This window comes from Ascaphus truei, chromosome 5 (genome assembly GCF_040206685.1).
Source record: "Ascaphus truei isolate aAscTru1 chromosome 5, aAscTru1.hap1, whole genome shotgun sequence".
Lineage (NCBI taxonomy): Eukaryota > Metazoa > Chordata > Amphibia > Anura > Ascaphidae > Ascaphus > Ascaphus truei.
The window spans coordinates 268401902-268425505 of record NC_134487.1 but is presented as its reverse complement, the minus strand read 5'-3'; the positions used below and the strand labels follow the sequence as shown (position 1 = coordinate 268425505).

The 23604-nt window shown below is 41.4% G+C and overlaps 1 long non-coding RNA gene across 1 annotated transcript in view; it reads left to right on the top strand.

Annotated features, from left to right (window-relative positions):
* The window catches only part of LOC142494568 (uncharacterized), a 162889-nt gene that overhangs the window by 72181 nt on the left and 67104 nt on the right, over nucleotides 1-23604 (top strand). Inside the window, exon 2 of the long non-coding RNA XR_012801538.1 lies at nucleotides 2238-2284. This is a non-coding gene — a long non-coding RNA (uncharacterized LOC142494568). The remainder of the gene's footprint in view (nucleotides 1-2237; nucleotides 2285-23604) is intronic.

Sequence of the window (23604 nt, the reverse complement as noted above, 5' to 3'; positions counted from 1 at the left end):
ATGAGTCCCACCCAACGTCTTGCACTCCCAATCCGTAGACCCGCGTATATGTATTTGTGTGTGACTGCGCAGCCACTATGTCAATGGTAGGCCTGGTTGGTGCACGTGTGTTGTGGGGTTACCTGCCCAGGCTCCAGCCGTGGGTGCTGCTATACCGCAATGGGATCGCTGGATGTCCTCCAATGGTGAGGTGAATTCCAGCGTGGATAATATCACCGCTTCTTCCGTCGTCTGTACTTAATGGCAGCCCGGTTGATGTCCACCGGCTGTAGTCACTCCGCACGGAACCATTCACTTATAGTCTATGGATCCCTGTAAGACCTAGCATAGGCCCAAACCTCTCGGCGGACAGCGCAGCGTCCGCTGGATTCCTTACTGACTTATAGATAAGGGGCAGGTCCCTAACCTAGGGCCGGTCCCTATCACACTCCGCTATAGATATATAAATATATCTCCGGTTGCCAACAGAGATCCTCCTCCCATTTGGCTAGTCTTTCGCGGGCTTTCTGGACCTTAACTGCGCAGACGCGAGATCCCTGTAGTCCTGGAGCGCTCCTGCTTCTCGCGCATGCGCAACGCCCCTAACAATGGCAGCGCCCTGCTCCGCGAACCGGCGGAACCACCACAACACGATACCGGCCGCAACCCTTAGTGCTACTCGGCTCGCATATGACAGGAGAAGGTAATACCGCAGGGGACCTGGCTACATATATATATATCCCCTCAAACAACACATGGACAGAAACCAATGTTCAAAAAGGAGCCTATCTGGGAGATATGCTAATAATATGAAAAGTGTATATATATATATATATATATATATATATATATATATATATATATATATATATATATATATATATATATATATATATACAGTATTATATATATATATATATATATATATGTGTGTGTGTGTGTGTGTGTGTGTGTGTGTGTGTGTGTGTGTGTGTGTGTCTGGTGTGTGTGTGTGTGTGTGTATATATGTATGTAGATATATGTAGATATATGTATATATATATATATGTAGATCTCAAGAAATACATTTTGTGTGCAAGAGTCATGTGCTAATCTTATAAAGTTAATATTTTTCAAAATAATACATTCATATACGTGTATAATTATAAAACATTATTTTGATGAGTTAAAGAATCAATTAAGTGTTCTGCCTAATTATATACAGGGAGAATATATCTTGTGAAAAGGTCAAAAATGATCTGACTGTGATAAAAATCAATATTACAGAAATATATATTAAAAACTCAATGACAAAAAAAAATCAAATTCTGTGTAAAAAATAATATTATGTACAGTATTAAAGTCCAACAGTTGGGGAAAAAATTACCAAGAATTTCCTTATCTTACTTAGAGTAAGTACAGGAATCTTAGATCTCTTCCGCTATGGATGGATGCAATTCTCCATCTGAGGTATCCCACTCCTCTCTACAGAACATGTAACAAACAAGAATAAGAAAGCACAAAAATGCCCATAGCATAATACAATGTAATAATACAATGGTAAAAAAAAACAGTGGTTATCAAACTCACAAGGTATCCATAGAAAGGGAAGTGTGGTGCCCGTCGGTGTGTTTTCATTGAGATCTCTGTTCCCTCCAAACAGATTCAAATGTGCTGTCACCTCAGTGATGTCACTGCTGGTGTGTGCTGGATATTGGCAGCCCAATGGAGAGAACACAAGGCTGTTTAGCGGTCTCAAAGATCCCTACGCGTTTCATGAATGATATCACTTCATCAGGGTTAATTAACCTCAATTCAAGAAGGATGGTAATGTGCCATTACAGTACAACCTTCTAGCCAATATAACCAGTATACCATCTACAGTACAACATATGACATTTTGTTACCTACCAGATAGTCAAAGTTTGCTTGACATAATTTGCTGACTTATTAAATCTTTTAAAAAGTAGGAGAGGAGGATACAAGCCAACCATCAACAGGACCTCACAGGTTCAAATTTACACAATCATAGGAAAGCTTAAGAAGGCTAGCCCAGGTCCTACATAAGTATACACATATTATTAGTTGTTTGAACATTTGACCATTACCACGAGAAACAAGCAGACTTTTCAAATAAGATGTCTTCCCTAACTGCGTATCCACAGATACCAGGTTTTATAAAATGATTTTGTGTTATGTTTAAGGAAAGCTGACAGCTTTGTTTAGTAACTTTTTGTGTAATTTTTTTTAAGTGACTACCTGTTTCCTTTTTTTTTAAGTGCCCCCTGTTTCCTCCAGGAGTGCCACAATTGAATACCTGGCTTCTGTGAGTACTGTATATGAGAGACCCGTTTGCATTGTTGGGGCTGGTAGAGACTCAATTGGCTTTGTTAGTAAACAGTTGAATAGATCTAATTATTTTACATTAAATATTGACTCTAGTAGGCTTTTCAATTTTCAGACAGGTCCACTATAATATGCAACGTATATTAAAATTAAGCAGTCGATCAGGCCATTTCCGTCCACAATTCTTCAATTGAAGTCAAACAGTAATTTTGGCTGAAAACAGTCTGATCAGCTGATTACGCTGAGATACTGTATAATAAGCTCCCAGAGCTCCTATTCAATGCATAGTTAAGAGTGTGCTCACTTTAACTCAGTTGGAAGTTAATCTCTCCCCCTCTTCCCTTTGTCTCCCCCTCTTCTCCCCCACCCTTTCCCCGCTCATCACCCCCTCCTCTGATCCCCCCTCTTCTCCCCTTCATCTCCCTCCTCTCCACAAATATTTTTTTGCATTATAATAATGTCCCTAACCTAAGTTAGTCAAACATGTTTAACATGATTTCTACATTTACAGCAGTTGTTTATAACTACATTTTACAAAAAACATAACGCTTTAAAATTGTACAGTAGATACAGTATGCCACTGTTGACCTTGGATCTGTTCTGGATTGTGCTTTGCCTAATCCCTCAAGGTATATTGCCTGCTTACCTGTGAATGATTGTCTCTGACTCTGCTGTCTTACACCCTTAACCAACAATCTTCCTTCCTGAGCCTCTGTCATCCCCAGTGTTCTCAGACTTGGGAACAGGGCGGTCCCCAGAGCTACAAATAAGGCAGCTCAGCTCTGCCAGGTCATATTCTATATTAAAAAAAAAAAAAATCCATACTGTATGTAAAATGGGTAGGATTGCTGCTTTAAACAAAAAAAAATATTTTGCCAAATCCCAAACAAGAAGTCCTAAGCACGGGCAAAGAACGAAACTAGGACTCAACACACATCGACGTGGGGTACCACATATTTCAAAAATCAGTTACTTTCATTCAACTGTACAAAAGTTACTGCATCTTCTATATATTTATTCAATTCCCACTCTATCAAATAGGGACCAAAGACGCTCTCTGAGAGAGCACAAGTGTTTATAGAATTTTCTTCCTATATATTTTATGGCAGCTACAGCTTTCCTCCAAATTTTCAGTCCTTCACGTCTCATGTTAGGTGGGATTGTTGCACACACGGGTAATATTAGCACCTCCTGAACATGAGCTTTTTCCATCTAAGCCTTCTCACGCTTGTTAATATATAGATCCATTTATCATCGTGTCACATCCTGGTCATTCACTCATTTAAATCCCTGAACCTTGACAGGCCCGCCATTTTATAGAACTACAAAATCCCACTAATGCGAGTCATAAATTATTAGCATCCTCCATTATAAATTACAGCCGAGAACATGGTCATTATTTGACGCGACACATCATGTAATAGAATATTTCTAATCCATCAGGCAATTATGATTGGTGACACAATTATGTTTTTTTAATGCAATTTCTGTGATTTACTGCCCACCTGGCGTTGACTTAGGTGTAACTTTATTACTTTTTCTTATAACCCCTCTACTGTTGGAAACAAATAATTCATTAAAGGACCATTCCATTTGCAGCACTTTAGGACTTCTTTAAGATTAATATGTAGAATTATAAAGCCACCTGAGTATGACTACAAGGTTGTAACAATTGAAAAAATCTATGTAACAAAATAAAAATAAATAAAAAGTATTGCATGTTTGGGCCATTTCATATTTTTCTGTAATCAAAGTCTCTGCTTTCAACGTTCCCTGCAGCATTAAAAGTAAAAAAGGAACTGAATATGGCCTGTATTCATAAATACACATGTACTAAAATAAACAATATGCAGACTGTGTATTTTAATATGCAATATGCAGAGACAAGTGTATTTTATATGTCCCATGCTTCTACCCCCCCTCTTAGTCAATATATTTAGAACCGCAGTTAAAAGGTGCTCACAAACAAACATTAGAATGTCAACAGTTTTAATTATTAACAATATAATATTTTCTTTTGGGTATCAGAGTTAGATTTAAAGAATACTGTAGTATATTAATATTCAGATGAGTCTCCCGACAGGAACTGCCCGACCACTGCTGTTGTATCTGTGTTGTTTTAAGTTAGCAAACGTTAAAGTCAGACAAGGAATACTTCATGTAAACCCAATATGGGAAAGCCCAGAACAATAGTGACATAAATGTCAACATGCATGAATTTGGACTAAAAAAAATATCTCATGAACAACAAACAATGTGGATGGGAGATTTGCCTGGGAGGAAGCAGTGTTTACTGAGAGATACTGGGCAAAAGACCTTTCCAATCTGAAGCTGCCTGCTGCTGAGAGCTGGCTGCCTCCCCGTGTCCTTAATAAGACTCTGTTCTGATTCATAGTGACAGCAGTGCATCCTGTGGAGAAACAGTGGCACTGTCTTATAGAACTAATTATGACCTAGGGAGACAAGGGGAAAATACTTTTCAGCCAGGTGTTACCCAGCAGGGCTCTCCAAGAGTCACACCATTTAATTTGAAGACCTGCTGGTTGATAATTAGAACTAACGTGAGTACGACCATGCACAGGCCAGTGACGTAGTGTGAACAATATACTGCTTGAGGTAATTAGAATTTAGAAGGCAGAACAGGCATCGGAAGCACATGGCACTGAGTTGGATAGATTGCGGCATGAAAGATCCAGCCTGATAGTCAGGACTCAGGAGGTTGGGAGGGGAATGGGATGTTCTCAGAACACAAAATGAAACTAATTTATGGCAAATCACGGACCTTTGAGGATCTCTAATTTCCAAGAAACAGATAACAGCTTTGTTAATTATTTTGTGCTTGTCATCGTTCACAAGATGAAAAATACGTTGTTGCCTCGCCTTGGGCGCAGAGTGCAAAGGAGAGACAGATGGTTTATGATTTAACCTAAAACCCAAAAGTATTGTAACAACAACACGCTCTAGGGACGGTAGTTACATGATTACCTTCCTCCTTAGCCTACGCTTATAGTGCCGGCGACGTCAGGCTACGGTCGCTGGAAAAATCAAATTGAGACGACTTTCAGCCGTCACTCCGTCGCGCCGCTCTTACTATAAGCGCACGCGATGGCGGCAATGCATTTGTTTTGATGCAACGTCGCGTCACTGTCGCTGGCACTATAAGCGCAGCTTTAGGCTACGCTTATAGTGCCGGTGACGGCGACGGTCGCTGGAAAATCAAATAGAGATGAGTTCCAGCGATCGCGACCAAACCGTCGTGTCATGCTTACTATAAGCGCACGCGATGGCGACAATGCATTTGTTTTGCCGCAACGTTGCTGTTGCCAACACCGGCACTATAAGCACAGCCTTAGGCTGCGTCCATACAGCCTTCTCCCGTGTGGAGGCGTGCGCTCCCGTGACATCACCTGCGTGAAGCGAGTGCTTTTCCGGATATGGTAGATGCGCTATTGGGGGGCGTCTAGGGGAGTGTCTGTGACGCCACGGAGTTGGTTCGCCCTCATTGGGTGAACAGCTCACGTGACCTGCCCGTCGCGCTGAAAAATCATTTTCAACTGATTCCTCATACAAACACGCGCCCCTTCCAGCTGTCCCGGGTGCAGTCTATGGGCGCGATTAATGCCTTAAGGCAATGTGATCGCACTGCACGCGGACGCCTCTGCGTTGTCTTCGGCAGCATGGACGAGCCCTTAGAGATGCAGGGCATGTAATGGTAACCTACCTCATGCAGTTCAATTCAGACACAGGCACTCAGCTCTATAACACATTTTTATCTGCTTTCACATTTTAAATATGCTAAATAGCTTTGTAATTTTATGCCTGGAAAAATCACAAGAAGTACAAATATTTTGAAATATATAATGTAACGTACAATGAATATCTTTTGTGACGGAAAAAGTGCAATTTTGGAGAGTTCTGGAATTAAGCTTTTTAATTTTTATTTCTCCAAAATTTGGGGTTGGTTTTAAGCAGAAAATGTGAAAAATACAAGTGAGTTGGGAACGGGATTTTTTTGTACTCCTTTTACTGTGAACAAGGAATAGGGTAACTTTGCACACAGACCTTTTTTTGTTGTTAATATTAAACACATTGAGGCAATGTGTGTGGCCAGTGCGAGCGAGCGCCTGCGCATGCTCGGCGCTTAAATGCTTGCAGAGCAAGTAAATTAGATTTTGCCGCTCTCAAGCGTGTCACTTGAGCGTTTCGACCAATGAGGGCGAACCAGCTCCGTGACGTCGTGGTCACGCCCCCAGACGAGTGTGCACCTACCCGGCCACGAATCGCCCTGGCCGAGCAGGGCGCAGCGCACGAGCTCAGCGGGCCCGCTCCCTGCCTGTCCGCAGCCTTACTCTCACTTCTCAGGTAGAGGGAAATGAAGTTGACATCAATAACCCAGATTGATATTGGTTGATTGTGGTTCAAAGAGAGTCTGCACTTTTGAAGCGAAAGTGACCGTTCAGTATCTTCTTAATTGTATAGAGCTCCATACAGGTGAGGTCAGGGGATGTCACCTATGTTCAGATAGTTGAGATTATAAAAAGGCACTGCTCCATACATTGAATGAACCAGAAAACGCTGCACAGTATTTATATAGTAGTTCAAAGCTGTACTAGCTGTATGTTTCCTGCACAGTGTAGATTCATTATACACTCAAACCTTTCATGTCATACTTCACAGATTAAATTACTTTATATCAAAACCTTTGTGCACTATAATTTTGTTCATGAAGAACTCTCCCATGCAATTAAATGACAACTTACAACAAATTGACATATGCAGGGTAAAGGGAATGATCCAACTCTCGATATCCATTTTGTTTTTGACATCATCCTGTCTCCCCTAAGGGATTCGGTTCTATCAAGTACTCTATGACAAATGTGTGTGTGTGTGTCCCTTTGGTGAGCAGAAACCCTCATTCACAGGCCTGTCATACTTGAAGAAGGGAGCACAAACAAACAGGTTACAAATTAAAGAAAACAGCAGTTAATTATATTGCGTTCATTTAAGATAAATGGCATGCTGTTGTTTTCTTTCATTTGCAATCTTTTGCACACTCGAGCACATTCTTACAGTGCAGCAATCAAAGTTAATCTCCAAGTTAATGAATATTCTAGTTGTGAATCAAATTCTTTCTTGATATACAAATGTTCTGTATAGTCTGCCTTTAACATCACCTACTGTAGCAAAATCCTGAGCAGGGCCCACCTCAAAATTATGTTGTGAGGTACTGTACTTAGATCACCAAAGCAGTTACATGTGCAAATGCAAGGGAGCGTGGGAAGGAAGTTTAACACAGCTGTAGTCCTGGGTAGTTTTGGGGCTATAGTTCTTTCTCCTCCTGTGCAGTAATCCCTGGTAAGGGCAGGTTTGCCATGAGTAATCATGGGTTTTCCCCACACATATGCTGTGCAGTGGTCAGTGAAGATAGTGTCATCAGGCCCTGTGTCCAATCACAGCGACACAGGGGTGGTGCTTATTGGAACTACTTACTGCATAGCATTTCCTGAATTTAGTTAGTCTAAGCTTGAGAGAGACTGGTCCACCCTATCTAGACTGTGCAGGGCTCTGCTAGTCTGCGACCCTCCCTTAGGGGAGTGGAGGGGGATCCTGCCTCTTATCTCACTAGGAGATAAGGGAACAGCTAGGACAGTTTCTAAGGCCCTGACTAGGAGTGATTGTCCAGGGACTTCCTTTGGGTGACAACCTGCTGATGGCCGGCTGAAGCACCTGGGAGCAAGATGGGTAGTCTGCCACATGTTGGAGAAATAAAATATATCCTTGAATCAACATACCTCTTGCCTGAGCCTGGAATCATTCAGGGAGAAGTTGAAGAGAGAAGTTCTCCTGCAAAGATTCTTCCCTACCAGTCTGGGGATCTGTTGGAGATGGAGGCCCAGTGAGTATTACTCACCTCTACCTCAAGAGCCTGTCCTGTCATCCCCCATGCCATCGCCGGAGACTCAGGGCCCCCTGTTGCCAGCAGGTTTGCACCACCTTAGACACCGTAACCAGAACAGCATTTCCCCTAGGGTTCCCAACATGAGATTGGTGGGGGGAGGGTTCAGGGTTACACAGCATTGAAAAGGAGAAGACTGTTGGAGGATATCAATTAGCAGAAATCACCAACTACTACCTGTTGCTTCGGCTCTTCCCACTGCCACACTATGTGCATTTATTCCATACAGTAAGACACCTTACAGAGCATTTACTTGGATGGGATATAAGGTTCCTTTCGGCACAGGAAGGTGTCACATAGAAATAAATACTGGTTCTTGTCTTTTGTCATTACTTGAACAAACTTGAGGAAACCATTATGAAATGTACTAGGACGCGTTCACTTATCTGCTGATGAACAGTTCGGTTTCAATAGAGTGAATAGGACTTAAACCTGTTGCAGCACAGGTAAATAGTTTAACAACATGTACGAAAAAGGCCTCAGGTAGTTGTTTCTTCCATAGTGAACCAACTGCTACAATAAATAATTTGCACATGGGTGCATGGTGGCCTGGATTGCCTTGACTGTGATGTTTATTTAATACGAGCAATGCCATTCCCATCTCTAAGCAATTTAAAATAATCATAATAATTAAATCTCACTCTCAATTTTTAGAGTTCCTTTTTCCATGAAGAAATCGATGAACATAGGAGTTTGCAGCTTTATTCCAAATAATATCTATGGGTGAAATAGAGGTTGGCCACTACTCTACCTGCTATAAAAGTCACTGACCATGATGTATAGTTTTCGTGCAAGAGTTATTCAATATCTATGGATGTTATTGATTTCCTTTAGGCTTCAAGTAAATCATTGCCCAGGGTGAGGCCTAACTACATTACCAGCTAAATGTGACTGATATGCAAAAGGTAATTTCCATTTACTATTGGAAACTAGAAAAAGTATTGGAAACCATTAAAAGATCCTCAATTATGTAGGAAATTTTGTAACTCCATTTCTGTGGTCAATGGATGCTTATCGGCTCAAATTGGCCATTGATCTTTATGTGCATACCTGCACCAAGTGTTTCTAACTTAGCAAAGATGAACTGTCCTTCTTGAATGCATTCATTTCCTACAGTAACTAAATGGAAAACAACAGTATGGATATGAGCAATCAGCATGTGTCTCCGGCTTCCTCATTTTTGCTTGCAGTTTACCTGACTTACTGTATGAATTAATAATGTATCTCTGGTAAAATAGTAATAACTACAATTAGTATACAGTACATCTTATTCACCTGGAGAACATACACTCAAAAAAGGGTGCGATTTTGAAAGTTACATGAATAAGGATTTGGTAAGGTAGCTGTGCATTGAGATGGGCGAGTCCACTCAAATCCGTCTGTAACCCCCAAACTCCGTTACGCGGTGTAAAATCTGCAAACGGATTTGAGCAGTTTCAATCTGCGCGGATTCATCCAAAACCGCCATTGGATACAATCCGTGGACGGATTTCTAAAATCCAATCCGCGGATTCAGCAATCCGTTGGCGGATTCTTATCAATCCCGTAACGGAGTGCTGAATCCGCGGATTGGATTCTACAAATCCATCCACAGGTTGTGGAATCCGTGGAGTGTACTGTAATAATAATAATAATAATAATAAAAACTGCAAAAAGCGATTCGCCCTTTTCCAGATGAATCTGCTGCAATACATGGACCAAAGAGACCGGCCAATCCGCTGCAGATTTAAATACACCAGAAAATTCACCCCTCTCTAGCTGTGCCTATGTTCATCCTGTAAACTCTCTGTCATTTAGGAGACAAAAACAAAACTAGAATGTCTCTACCAACAAGTAACTTACATGCTTTTTTTTGGCTTGACTCATTTGTTTAATTAATTTTAAGGGAAGTTCCACAGTCCTGCAACACAAGTTTGACTTGGAGACCGCTGAGGTTTTTAGAGATTAGTGCTACCTTTTGGATTCTCAGAATATCAGCAGTTACAATTCTATCATGTCATATTCAGACTGAATGTCTTACATATGGCTGCATGTAAAAAATTTCATTTAACTATTAATACACTTTTTGATTTTTTTTTTTTTTGCAGAGTTCTTGTATTATCTCTTCATTTTGAGTGCTGGGGTTATTTGTATATGGCTCCACTAGACACTTCTACCATCTTTACATTAATTGATGAAAAATAAGTGAATTGAAGTTTAGAATTGTGAGTGAGGGAGCTAACTCCTCTTACCTCACAGTCTATAAACTTGTTGCTCTCCTGCATTTCTACAAACTGTCTTCCTCTCCTTCCACCTCTACAGTCTTAATCAAGTCAGGATAAGTCAAACCAGCCCCCCCCCTTATTTCTGTATTCGGTAGACATGGTGATGCTTATTCTTTTATACAAAAGTTCTCATTTTAAATACAATTCTTCCCCCCCCCCCCCCCCACATTTTTTAGAAAACTAAAACACGAGAAAAAAAAACTAGAACTAAAAACAGAAAAACAGTGAATTTCTCTACACTTAATTGAATCCTATGAGAATTGCTTATAACATATCCACAAAATGTACAGTGCTAGTCAATGAAGATACAACAGCAAGATTTGTTTCTCCCAGTTTTATTGTGGTTTCATCCCTCATCCAAACTTTATCTGCTTTATTTTATACATGACATCCGGAAAACATATATATTTTTAATTCCATTCTGATAATGTTAAAACAAGAATCCAATAAGAAGACTGTAACAGGGAAAGTCTTGTTATCATGAACTACACTGTGACTACACACCTGTAGTCCAGGTCGGAATTTACAGTGATCTAGGGCTGCCTGAGAGCAGGGCTCAGGTGCTCTCTAGCCTCACTAATTGGCAGGCTTCAAAAGGCAGCTCCGGGGGGACACACACACTCTCTTTCTCTCGCTGAGAACAGACTGTTATGAGTCACCAGAAGGCTGCATTAGCCAGCTAAAGGTATAAGCCCTGCTTCTGCCAATTGCTCTACCCAAGAACTACAGATTATACAAAACAGAATTAGGCGAGCTCAGTCCTACCCCTTTAATGGAATATATCAGTAACACTATATAATTCAATAATTTTATGGAGTATGCAGCTAGGAAATTAGTTGGCCTTACATTTAAGGAAAATAAATACACAAACACTGCCCTCCTCCCAAACTGGCTGGCAATGTATTAGTCAAATTCTACATTTTGATGTAAGTCTAATAACAAGGGGGCCATTTAGCTACATATTTTCATCAATAACATTTTTCAAGTCCGCTAACTCTGTCAAGGTCAACTCCATTCCATCAGGTACCTGCACTTACTGCATATTCCTTCTTCTTGTCCTGTGGATTCAAATTTAGTGAAATATGTGAAAGTGCCTAAAGAAGTGTGGGCTCAGGAAAGTTTAGATCCATTTAAAAGATGTCTAAAGCCAGAAACAGGGTTCCCTTAGCATTACTTTAGCTACCTGATATGTTGTGAATAAAAGCCAAAAATCCTGTACGTCCAAGTCTCTGTGTCCAGCCTCCGATTCACCCCACAACAGGGATTTTATTTGTAACTGTGGTGTATTTCTTACATTTTCAGCAAAACTGCATTTCATTTCCATTTGTTTGATAAATCTGGCGCAGTTTATTGCTGTAATTTTTACCCAGTATTGACATTGGGGGGGAGAGGGATATTTTAAAATCGATTAAACATATTCCATTAGCCTACTTAATTATCACAATCCAAGTGACAACATTACTGGCGTCTTGTGTGGTACTGTAGTGCCGACGAGTATTCTAAAACAAATCTGGGGCAATCACCAACAAGACCCAGGTACATGTTGGGTACACGCTGCAACATTTCAGTGATATTTCTGCGACAGACTAATGGCCCATCGGATTAACAGCAGGGGTCCCTGAATGGGACTGCCAGGGACCCCTGCTGTGTTAATCCGATGGGCCATTAGTCTCTGCAGAAATGTCACTGAAATGTTGCAGCATGTACCCAGCATGTTCCCAGTCATGGGTAGATGATAGAAGGAACACAGGGCACAACAGATTTAGAATATCCAAACTCATTTATTGAGCCAACACAATGTTTCGACCGTAATGGTCTTTATCAAGTGACTAGCCCAGCATGTACCCAGCATGTACATGGGTCTTGTTGGTGATAGCCTCAGATTTTCCAAGGCAAGATTAAGGCAAGTTTTAGAATACTCGTTGGCGCACCTGTACATTCCTTTCTTCTCTGACAGTAATATAAGAGAATGGTTGACCCAGGTAAAGGGATTTTTGATGTGCACCATGAGTAGGATCAATGAAACTGACTGATAGTCATTGTGATTGTAGGTACCTCATGATTTCACAAATCCTTCTTATATTGGGATGTCTAAGTACTCCTTGCAGGAACCCTACATACACTGCATATACTTACACTAGCTAACTAATTAACTGGGCTTTAACACTTACATTTATGAAAGTGGGGGAGCAGTCTTCTGCAAATTGATTACATATCTCAATATCTTCTGTATAATTTTCTTACATATTGAAGTTTTTTTGCTATCTGCACTCTTCAGTTGACCATCATAGTTGTATGTATATGAATGTGTGTGTAGCTCAGTGCCCCTGGCTATATATTCCCTGGCCATAATACTATAAGTCCTGGTAAAGAGCAGGCAGTGTTAGGGTTAAACTCCTCTCACAAGAGCCAGCATGTGAGTCTCCCCACTGGAATGATAATTTGTATCGGTTTCCAGGTCCGAGTCTGGAAACCGTTGAAGCGTGTGCCAGGGGGGTGGGCTCACTGGAGGAGTGCTGCCCAGTTACCGGAGCTTAGAAGTGGGACCCTCCCCTGGTATTAAACATGGCTTCTTTCCAAATTTAGAGGTGTTCCAGTGTAGCCTGCTCCTTAGGGAGTTGGTAGGATACTACCTCACCCATCAGGGGGTGAGGGGGTAAATACTAGCCATGGGCCTCAAGCTCATGAAGAGCTGTGAAGGATATATGTCCTATGGATATTTCTGAGAAGGAACTGTATGAGCTGGTCTGCTAATAAATCCTGTTGTACTGTTCCTGGTCTGTGACTTAATGAACTGCAAAGTTTCCTGTGGGAATGAAACCCTGCCTCTGGCAGAGCCCTGGACCATCCTGAAAGCCTGTCCTGTTGTCTACTCCCCATACCAACGTGGAGACTTAGACCTCCTGTAAGTCCACAGGTGAGCACTACAGCACCATAACACTACCAATACCAACATATCTCCCTTAGGGGGGTTAGGGGGTGTTACATATGTATCGTATCTTTATTTATATAGCTCCATCCAAGTACATATCACTTTACAATAGGACATAACCCTGGGGTAGGCCAACAGAGAGATCGGCAGAGGAGGAGGAGGAATTAGCAAACAAGACACTACAAGTATGATGAGAGAGGAAATTCAGCATAGAGCTCTGTTACAGATACCAATGGTATGCAGAATATGAAGGCAAAGAGGGTGGTACACAGTAATCAAAGGCTACAGAGAGGTTGAGTTGTATGAAGTGTGTAATAGCCGTTGTCTTTGGCAACATGGAGATCATTGGAGAGGGATGTTTCAGTGGAACGAGCAGTGTGGAAACCAGTTTGTAGAGAATCTAGAAGAGAATAGGCGGTGAGAAAATGGAACAAGCAACAAAATGCAAGGCGATCAAGGAGTTTAGAGGCAAAAGGCAGGAGGGAGACAGAGGGATAGTTAGAGAGACAGATAGGGGCAAGCTTGCTGTTTGTGAGTAAAGGTATAATTGTGTCATGCTTAAAGGAGGTGGGCATGTAAGCAGAGGAGTGGAAGGAATTGAAAATGTGTGTGAGTGTGGGGATTAATGAGCGAGAGGTTTGAAGAGATGGGAGGGAATGGGGTCAAGAGCACAAATGGTAGAGGGGGAAGAGGAGATCGGCAGCAACACATCCTCCTCTGTTACAGAGGAAAATGAGTTAAGAAAGGCAGGTGGAGAGTTTAGAAGAGGTGCTGAATATGAGGAGGATACAGAGGGGATGTCTTGCTGAATGAAATTCACCTTTGTGTTGAGTTAGGTTAAATTTTATAGTTGTAGTTAAGACCTCTTAGGTCTATTCTAAAATTCAGATCTTCTCTCTTTTACATGTATCGAAACTTACAATACCTGCACCCACATTTCTCCCCAACAATTATGAAATCAGAACCTACTGTACAGTAGTATTCCAAAACCAAATCAGAAAAACCTTAAGATTTTTAGAACCAAAACACAAATTATTTACGAACAAACACAACACACCTGGTTAAGTGTGCATCGCTTCAGTGAAGGTTTAAAAATGTGTGCTTCTTGACATATCATTTATTATTTTAAGTTTCTCAATGTTATTTTAGCTTCCTATTTGTTTCCTGAGCTGTATACTTAGAGCCTTTTTATAATGCATTATTTTACTATTTTAGCATTTTTTTTGCTTATGCTGAGATATTTCCCTATCATTCGGTAAAAATCCCATAGCAAATCGAGTTTTGGCAAAACCAGAGCCAAATGTGAAAGGCTCAGAACACAAACCCCTTTCAAAACACAAGCCTTGTTTATAACCAAAATGAAAACACCAATGAGAGTGCTCAATAAATACCCTTAATAGGGAGGGGTCGAAAGTATACAATTGTTTTATGTACAATAATAAAGGTGCAATCCCTGTCAGCTAACCAAAAACTACAATTGTTTTTTTATTGACTTCCTTAAACAAATGTAACCATGCTTAAAGCAAATATTTGAATGTTTTTGTTTCTATACAAATAATGTACAAATTCCTTTATCAAGCCTGTTCTTATAGTCAATAAAGGTGAGGAAGAGTGGGAGGCTGTCCGTACAAAATCCTACACACAGTAATATCTCTCAAAATAGAACTGCTAGAGGCAATCAAATACCTGCTATGTCTCAGCTCATCATGTTGGCAAACTACTTTACAAAATTATTTATTAATACTAATGTAACGGTTCGACCCCTACCCAATCTCATGTGGGCCCCTATGGTCTGACTCTGCCCCCAGTTACATCTCAGTGTAGTGTGGTGCACCTGCTGGCTCACAGGACTCCTGAGTCTCCCGCTCGTTGGTAGTGGGGATTTCACCATGACAGGCGTATGAGGTAGTGCTGAGTTCTACTCACAGTTGGAACAGCGCCTCCATCCCTTCCAGATCCCCACGATAGCAGGGAGGAGTTTCTGGAAGAGAACTCCTGGGTGCATCTTCTTCCTGAATAACTCCAGTCTCAGGCAAGAAGAGTCTTTCAATCAAGGGCATCTTTATTTGTATCAGGCATGGCAGACTGCCCATCATAGCGGATGGCACTTAGCCACACATCATATAGCTGCACATCATAAGGAAGTTCCCTCCTGACTTTGTAATAGATCCAGGGATATTTCTGCCACTTGAGCTGCACAGGCTGACAGCTCTTTGCACCAGACACTTGAACTCTGCAGACAAGCTTGAACTCTAACTTTAGGAAGGGATGCGTAATATACAGGTTCCAGAAGATCCACCCCTGTGTCACTAACAGTTGACACAGAGCATGCTGTCACTTCCTTTGCTACACATTACACATCACAAGGGGGTTGAGGGCAAACCTCCATGATGACTTCTGGCAAACCTGCCCTCTTAACAGGAATTACAGCACAGAATGAGAAAGGCATGTAACCCAATTTTACACAGGGATACACTAATAAAAGTGAGATTGGTTAAAAAGAAAAGAAAATGCAACAATCACCCAGATCCCATAAACATGTAACTGCCATTAGCACCCTTTTTTTGTTATAGGAAGGACTGTCCCTTTAACACCAGAGTGCCACAGCCGCTCCAGAAATTCACGATCATGTGAGTGCACCTCAGAGTAATTGCTGTGTCACTGTAGACTCGAATGGAAGAGGAAGAACTCCTCTTCCGTTCCCCTTCTGCCATATCGCGTTCGAATGTAATTTGCCCATGAAAAAAAAAAGAGTACCAGACCCCATGATGTGGCTCCTACATGAAGGGGCACCCAATGGGTTAAGCGGTTTATCTAGGAGATCATAATGCATTCATATTTGGGTTGGTTTCTAGCTAGATTATGGGTATATGAAGTATACAGAATACAGTACAGTGTCCAGACCTACTGTTTTTAATGCAGCGCAAAGAAAATGCTAAATCCCCAGCATTTATTTTGATTTTGCAACCAGCAGCTGCTACTGAGTATGCGGCCGCAAAAATGGAGTTTAGCGGTGGCCTTCATTCCCATTCATTTCATATGATATGATATCCCATTTATTACAAGGCAACCCCTCACTTTTTCCCATACAAAAAATATCTGATGACAAGAAAAATATTTTTAAAGTTTGACATTTATTTTCATTAGTGTCAATTACAGTTTAACAAAGACTTTGTTCTTCAATCTCCTTACAATAATACAATTTTATTCAACCAACATCTTCTTCTGACTGTCTCTTGTACAGTTTATTTATTATTAATAATATTAATTGAGGGGAAATAGTTTGCATATCACCGATAAACGGCTCATGAGTGTTCTGTATGGAAAGCATATGAGGGTCATAGAGTTTCTGCGCATGTGTGCTCTATGCAACTTGAATGGAAAGCACAGGCGTGTCATACAGTTTCTGCGCATACGTGTTCTATGCAACCTGTATGGAAAGCCTATGCGGGTCACACAGTTTCTACGCATACGTGTTCGACGCAACCGATATGTGAACGGAACTGTATGTATGAACTGTATGGAACGAATGTGCCGTATAGGTATTGCCAATTGAATGTAACGCACACATTACCTTAATTATCCATTATAGCTGAATGTGTTTCCTACATGACAAGGTGTTGGTGTTGATTAGGCTGGTGAAGCTACAAAAAAAGATGAAAGAAAGGATTACACAATAACAAAAAAAATGCATTTTTCTTACAATAATACATATTTTTTTAAACCGATATCTTCTGGCATGTCTCTTTTACAGGTTAAAATGTAAAATAATTCTGAGAATATTTATTAATAATAGAGGAACAGAAATTGATGTATGAATTACATTACCTTATCACTGGATGTGTTACCTACACGAACGTGGTGTTGATCTTGATCAGTCTGCTAATCTGCAAAAAAAGATGAGAGAGAGAGATAAATAAATACGGTGACTCTTGCGCCAGACTCCCCAACGGCCGCAGAATCAACTCCAACGGCATCGGAGTAAACACCAGTCCGGTTATGCTGCTGATGTCTTGTGCAGGTGCTCCATTTGCCCACCAATTAAATCCTCAGACTCTGAAACAGCAAGACAAGAAAGACACAGCGCACCCAATATAAATATAAATATAAATATATATATATATATATATATATATATATATCAAAGGAAATATAACTGTATGCTCATTTGCATGTCTTAGGCAGGTCTGCAACCCTGCTTTTCACCATTATTACCCAGCATTTCCACTGCAGCAAGGGATTATGGGAAATTACATGCAAATGAGCACACAGTGCCACTTTTTGCTTCAAAATCATTTTAAACATGGTTCCCTATAGGCTTAAGCTTGCTGCATGGTCACAGCTTTAAGCATAGCCAGGATTAAGAGGCATAGCCAGTAAACCCACCCACAGGCAGCTGTTTTGTTTTTGAAATAAATTTGTTTATTTTCATAATATAACATTACAGCTTATGTCATCAAAACATAAAAAACATTATTTTCCTAATCATTAGAACACACAGGACTAACCTTATATCATGTACTAATTAACTATACTTTCTTCAGTTAAAAAACATAACTAAAAACGCGCATTACAATATAACTTCCTATATTACATTAAAATACTGAACTAAAAATACACTCAATTTCTATCCAGTAAATTCTCACTTTATCACAGCAAACACTAAACTAACATACTGTAATCTAACATTTACCACACTAACGTCCCTTTGTCAAAGAAATGTACATAAAATTTCTTACTTACAAAACCTTCTGTCTCTAACATTTCATCAAACATCCTCAACATCAAAGATGGCTGCAGGTGAGGCATTGCAGCTTTGAAATCCTCATATTCATAAACCTTACACGCCACGTTGTAATGTCCTTTGAATAGGCATCCTTTTTTTCCCCTTCTCTCCTCCCCAAGCAAACAAAACAATCATCATTCAGTATTCCGCCATACATATCTGGGCTTCCCTTCCAATCATCCATAATCAAGCTTAAATGCTCCATATTTCCCTCCTTCCCCACCCAATCAGCCCATTTTTGTATTGTTTCTTTGTCCTTTATGCACACATATATCAGACCCTTTCCCCTTCCCTTCCACTCATCCTCTGTCCATTTTTTCCATGCTCTTTCTCTCTTCACTCACACTCCTCTTTTTTACTTCCCTACAATCCTCACCATTCTCTCCATCAGATTCACTCTCCTCTGATCCTGTTTCCTCCTCATCTGCCCAGCTTCCCATTTCTGGGGTTGCTGGAAAGTCCTCATCAACTGAGCTTTCATCAGAGTCCAGTCCACTCAGATCCATTGCTACTTGTTGCTCTGTTATTTTAACTGTTCCTTTTTGGCATTGTAACTTTCTCTTTCCTCTGGTTACAAACTGCTCCTCCCCAGCATTATCCTTTAAAGCATCCGCTTCCCCAGGCCCTGAGGTGTTGCTTGCGCCTGGGGTGGGGGTATCTGGATCCATGGCCACACACTGCTCCACTCCACTCTTTTCACCTGACTTCTGTGGTTCCTCATCCGCATGGCCTTCGTTTGTAGCGGCCATCTTTTCTTCCTCATGGCATTCGTTTGTAGCATCCATCTTTTTTTCCTCCTCTGTTTTAGTCTCCTCTCTCCTCCAACCACCTCTGGCTCGGTTTGCGTATGATTGGGGGCACTGTCTGAAACTCTGACCGTTTGTGCCACACAAATTGCACTTCATTTCTTCAGTACACACATGTTTACTGTGGCCCAGTTGGTTGCATTTTGTACAGAATTCCTCTGTACAATCTTTCTGTAAGTGATCAGGTGCCCCACATCGCCTGCACCTTCTTGGCTGTCCCGCATAAAATACTGATCCATGCAATTGCCCAATATGTATTGCATTCGGTATATGTACCAGCTCTAATTTCTCTTTGTCCTCTTTCAGGAGCACAGTGTACTTCATTACACCATCCACACACCTTTCTGGCTTCTCGTACACCACCGCACAGTACTGTTTAAGCCAAAAGGCTACATTCTTATTATTTACATTTTCATTGTAAATCGCCACAAAAACATTTTTTCTGGTCCTATTAGTCAGGTCCTCCAAGAAGATCTTACCCAATTTCCCTCCCTCTCAAGCAGGGAATACAGCTTCATACATTTCTCATGTGTAGCTGGGTTTACAAAAATCACTTGGTAACACTTGCTTGGTGTCACTTCAAAGATATACAGTAGTCCAATTCCATGGGGCTAAAGTCAAATAACTTCTGTAACACCAACCGACTGAAGTTCAAGCGATCCATCCGGATATCATCATGCTGGGCAAACTGGACAGCATTCCTCCTCTGCATCTTCTTAATCTTTTTGTTATCAGCAACACAAAAGCACTTTCTGTTCCGTCAAAGTTGCAGGGCTTGCACCCCGAGACAGCGGGGCCTCACACTGTTTCAACCTTAATGGGTTTCATCAGTGTAGGGTTGGTTACACTGGCTATGCAAAGCTGAAGCAATGAGGATGAGTTTTACCATACTTAGTTAAGATATGGTGAGTAAAAAAAGTGACAAAAACCCTCCACAGCAAAGCATATAGCAAATGGAAATATAACTGTATGCTCATTTGCATGTCTGAGGCCACGTCCATAGAAGGACAAGCCGTGCTGAGCCGTGCGGACGCTCCGCGCTGAGCCCCGGCATCCTCAATGAGGATGTCTTTAGAGGGGGCTCACGAGAGCGTCCAAAGGCGTGCTGACAAGTTGGATTTTTCAGCCGACAGCCAAGCTGTTTTTCAGCGCGCTGTCGGCTGAAAACATCCAATCAGCATGAAGCAGCATCAACGTCACGGCGCCGTGACGTCGGCGCCGTGACGTTGACGTCGGTGCGTCACGGGCGATTGGCCCAGCGACATCACTGCCCCGCCTCCCTCTGCCTCCCCCCGCCTCCAGATCGCGGATGCTGGCTCGCCTGCATGGGCATGAAATCGCTCATGCTCGATCAGGTGAGCATCAGCGTCCGCGCGGCTCAGCGCTGCTCCACGTTCTATGGATGCAGCCTTAGGCAGGTCTGAGACATGCAAATGAGCATACAGTTATATTTCTATATGCTTTGCTGTGGAGGGTTTTTGTCACTTTTTTTTTTACTCACCATAACTTAACTAAGTATGGTAAAACCCATCATCATTGCTTCAGCTTTGCTTAGCTAGTTTAACCAACCCCACACTGATGAGACCCATTAAGGTCAAAATAGTTGTCTGTGGGTGGGTTTACTGGCTATGCTTAAAGCTGTGACCGTGCAGCAAGCTTAAGCCTATAGGGAACGATGTTTAAAATGGTTTTGAAGCAAAAAGTGGCACTGTGTGCTCATTTGCATGTCATTTCCCAGAATTCCTTGCTGCACTGGAAATGCTGGGGATAATGGTGAAAGGCAGGGTTGCAGACCTCCCTAAGACATGCAAATGACATGCAGTTATATTTCCATTTCCTATATGCTTTGCTGTGGAGGTTTTTTTTTTAACTTTTTTTAACTTTTTTTGTCACTTTTTTTACTCACCATAACTTAACGAAGTATATATATATATATATGAAAAAATCATCTCAGTTGGCACACTGTAAACATTAGTAAGATGCTGATGCTAGCCCCATATGCACATGTAAAAAGTAGATTTTACCAGATTGGAGTCCGGAAAAAACGAGACAGCACACAGTCCAGTAGTTCCAATGAATTTGTATTCAAAGTAACATGGCACCACCTCCAACGTTTCGGTTCACTCAACGTGACCTTCCTCAGGGACGTGCAATAAGTGAATGCTAATCCACCACCTTATATACCCAAACTAATCAAAATAAAATTAAACTCACCCGTGTAGGGGCATCATAGCCCGCGAAACCGCGCCGCTGTGACACGCATACAAACGCTGGAACGCATCGCCATTTTGGATTCATGATTGTAAAACATCCTGTTAATCTATGGTGGCCTCAATGGTCCGCTCGTGGGTGCAATCGCGCATGCGCGAACTCCTAATGCCGTGACCCGCAGTGTACTGCTGGAACGCATCGCCATATTGAATCCAGAGATGTTACCTCCTTAGCCTAGCTACGGTGGCCCAACAGGAGCATATGTCCACCATAGTGGCGGTTCGCGCATGCGCGAAGCTCCCCTGGCAACTTAATGAGCACAATACTTTGCAATGCAGGATTTGAGCTGTCTTTGAGCTAGCCCCACTCTACGCATAACGGCACCCTCACACACAGATAGCCTCAGGGACATATAAGAGGTTATGCCATAATAAATGCCCATATAGTATAAAGAAGGGCCCATAGCCAGTGGGACCATTTGAGAAAGCACATATACATAGGCTCAATAATGCATGTTCTATTATATGTTGTTATTGCCTTAAAGAATACTCAAAAGGACCAATTCCAGCATAAGAACGCGTGGCACACACAGCAAACATACATAAACCAATTGACCACCAAACATGTGAAATACTGTGTGCATCACTGTAAGATATATTGTTATTGATGTCCCACTATAATAAATACTATAACTACACTGACTAATAAAGTCTAAAATCGAAAACAAGATAACATGTCTAGTCAAACCAAGTTCCTCTAGATTCGAGCAACTAATGGACTTATGGCATATATGACTAATGAGACAACTTGTGATGGACACGGATGTGTCCATCCGGAGACAGTATATATACTGTACTTCGTGGTCAAACTCTGTCCTATAGACAGCCCGTGGCCAACAAGGCGTATTTACAAGATATGTCAAATGTTTTACAGTCTCCAAAATAACATGTAATACCTATGGTCTCGAAGCGGGACATCATGAACACTCTCGATGCATGTACTCAAACCATAAAGTGATAAAGTGAAAATGACAATACAAGGGCACATACGGAAATAACACATGAAGACATAATGCAGAAATATTACAAAAGAAACAACGACAAACAAAGACAAACAAAATTACACAACCACACTGCAGTAAACAATTGAAAAGTACCACAAAATATCATAGTCCAGATTTCTGTCATAAGAAACATCCTAGCGAAAAATCTTCGTTTAAGCCAAAAGGGGCCACTGTTTTTAATTCAAAGATGTGTCTTGCTTCGCTTTGCAACAAAAGTCTGTTTCTATCACCCCCTCGTGTAGGCGCTCGGATCTGTGAGATTGGCATACACCTAAACGTTGCCAGTGAATGTTTAAAGTCCCTGAAGTGTTTAGCAACAGGGAGACATTTGAACTCCAAATCCTTGGCGTCCGTGGATAGTGCTTTACGAATTGTTGAACGATGGATGGCTATACGTTCTTTGAGCATTCGCACTGTCTTCCCAATGTACAGTAAACCACAGGGACATTTAATCAAATATATAACAAATTTTGATTCACAATTCAGATGTTGGTGAATTTTGATTTTGGTCCCATTGTGTGGATGGCAATAGAAAGACCCCACCTGCATATATTGGCAGTTCGTGCAACCCTTGCACCTGTAGGCTCCAGGTTTTTGGGTTAACCAAGTTTTGTCCTTGCCATACTTGTCAGCTGGATCTGCCTGCGTGATCATGTCCCCAATAGACGGACCACGGCGAAAACAAAACAAGGGGGGTTCACGAAAGAAATTACCTATTTTGTCATCATTAGCTAAAACATGCCAATTATCTCTAATGCCACGTTGTATGCATGGGGACGCAGTGCTGAATGTGCTTATGACATTGAATCTTGAGCTTGTTGTTTGCTCTCCTGGTTCGATGTTAGTACAATCCACGTTGTCCAACCGGATCACACGATCCATTGCATCTTTGACGTCAACTGGACTATAACCTCGCTCTAGAAACCTGTTGGCCATGTTGATAAGAGCAGGTTCCAATTCATTACGATCACTAGTGATTCGCTTCACTCGTAGTAGCTGTGAAAATGGAAGCCCCTTTTTCAACGGGGCCGGGTGGTGGCTTGTGGCATAGAGCAGTGTGTTCTTATCAGTCATTTTTTGATATAGCCTAGTGGCCAATTTGTCACCTGCTTTGTATACCATCGTATCCAGAAATGGAATTTCAAGTTCACTGTAACACAGTGTAAAACGTATCTTAGATGGAATGTCGTTAAGACGGTTCACAAAGTCTTGTAATTCCACAGTAGAACCACTCCAAACAATAAAAATATCGTCAATGTAGCGTAAGAACTTTCTGATGTAG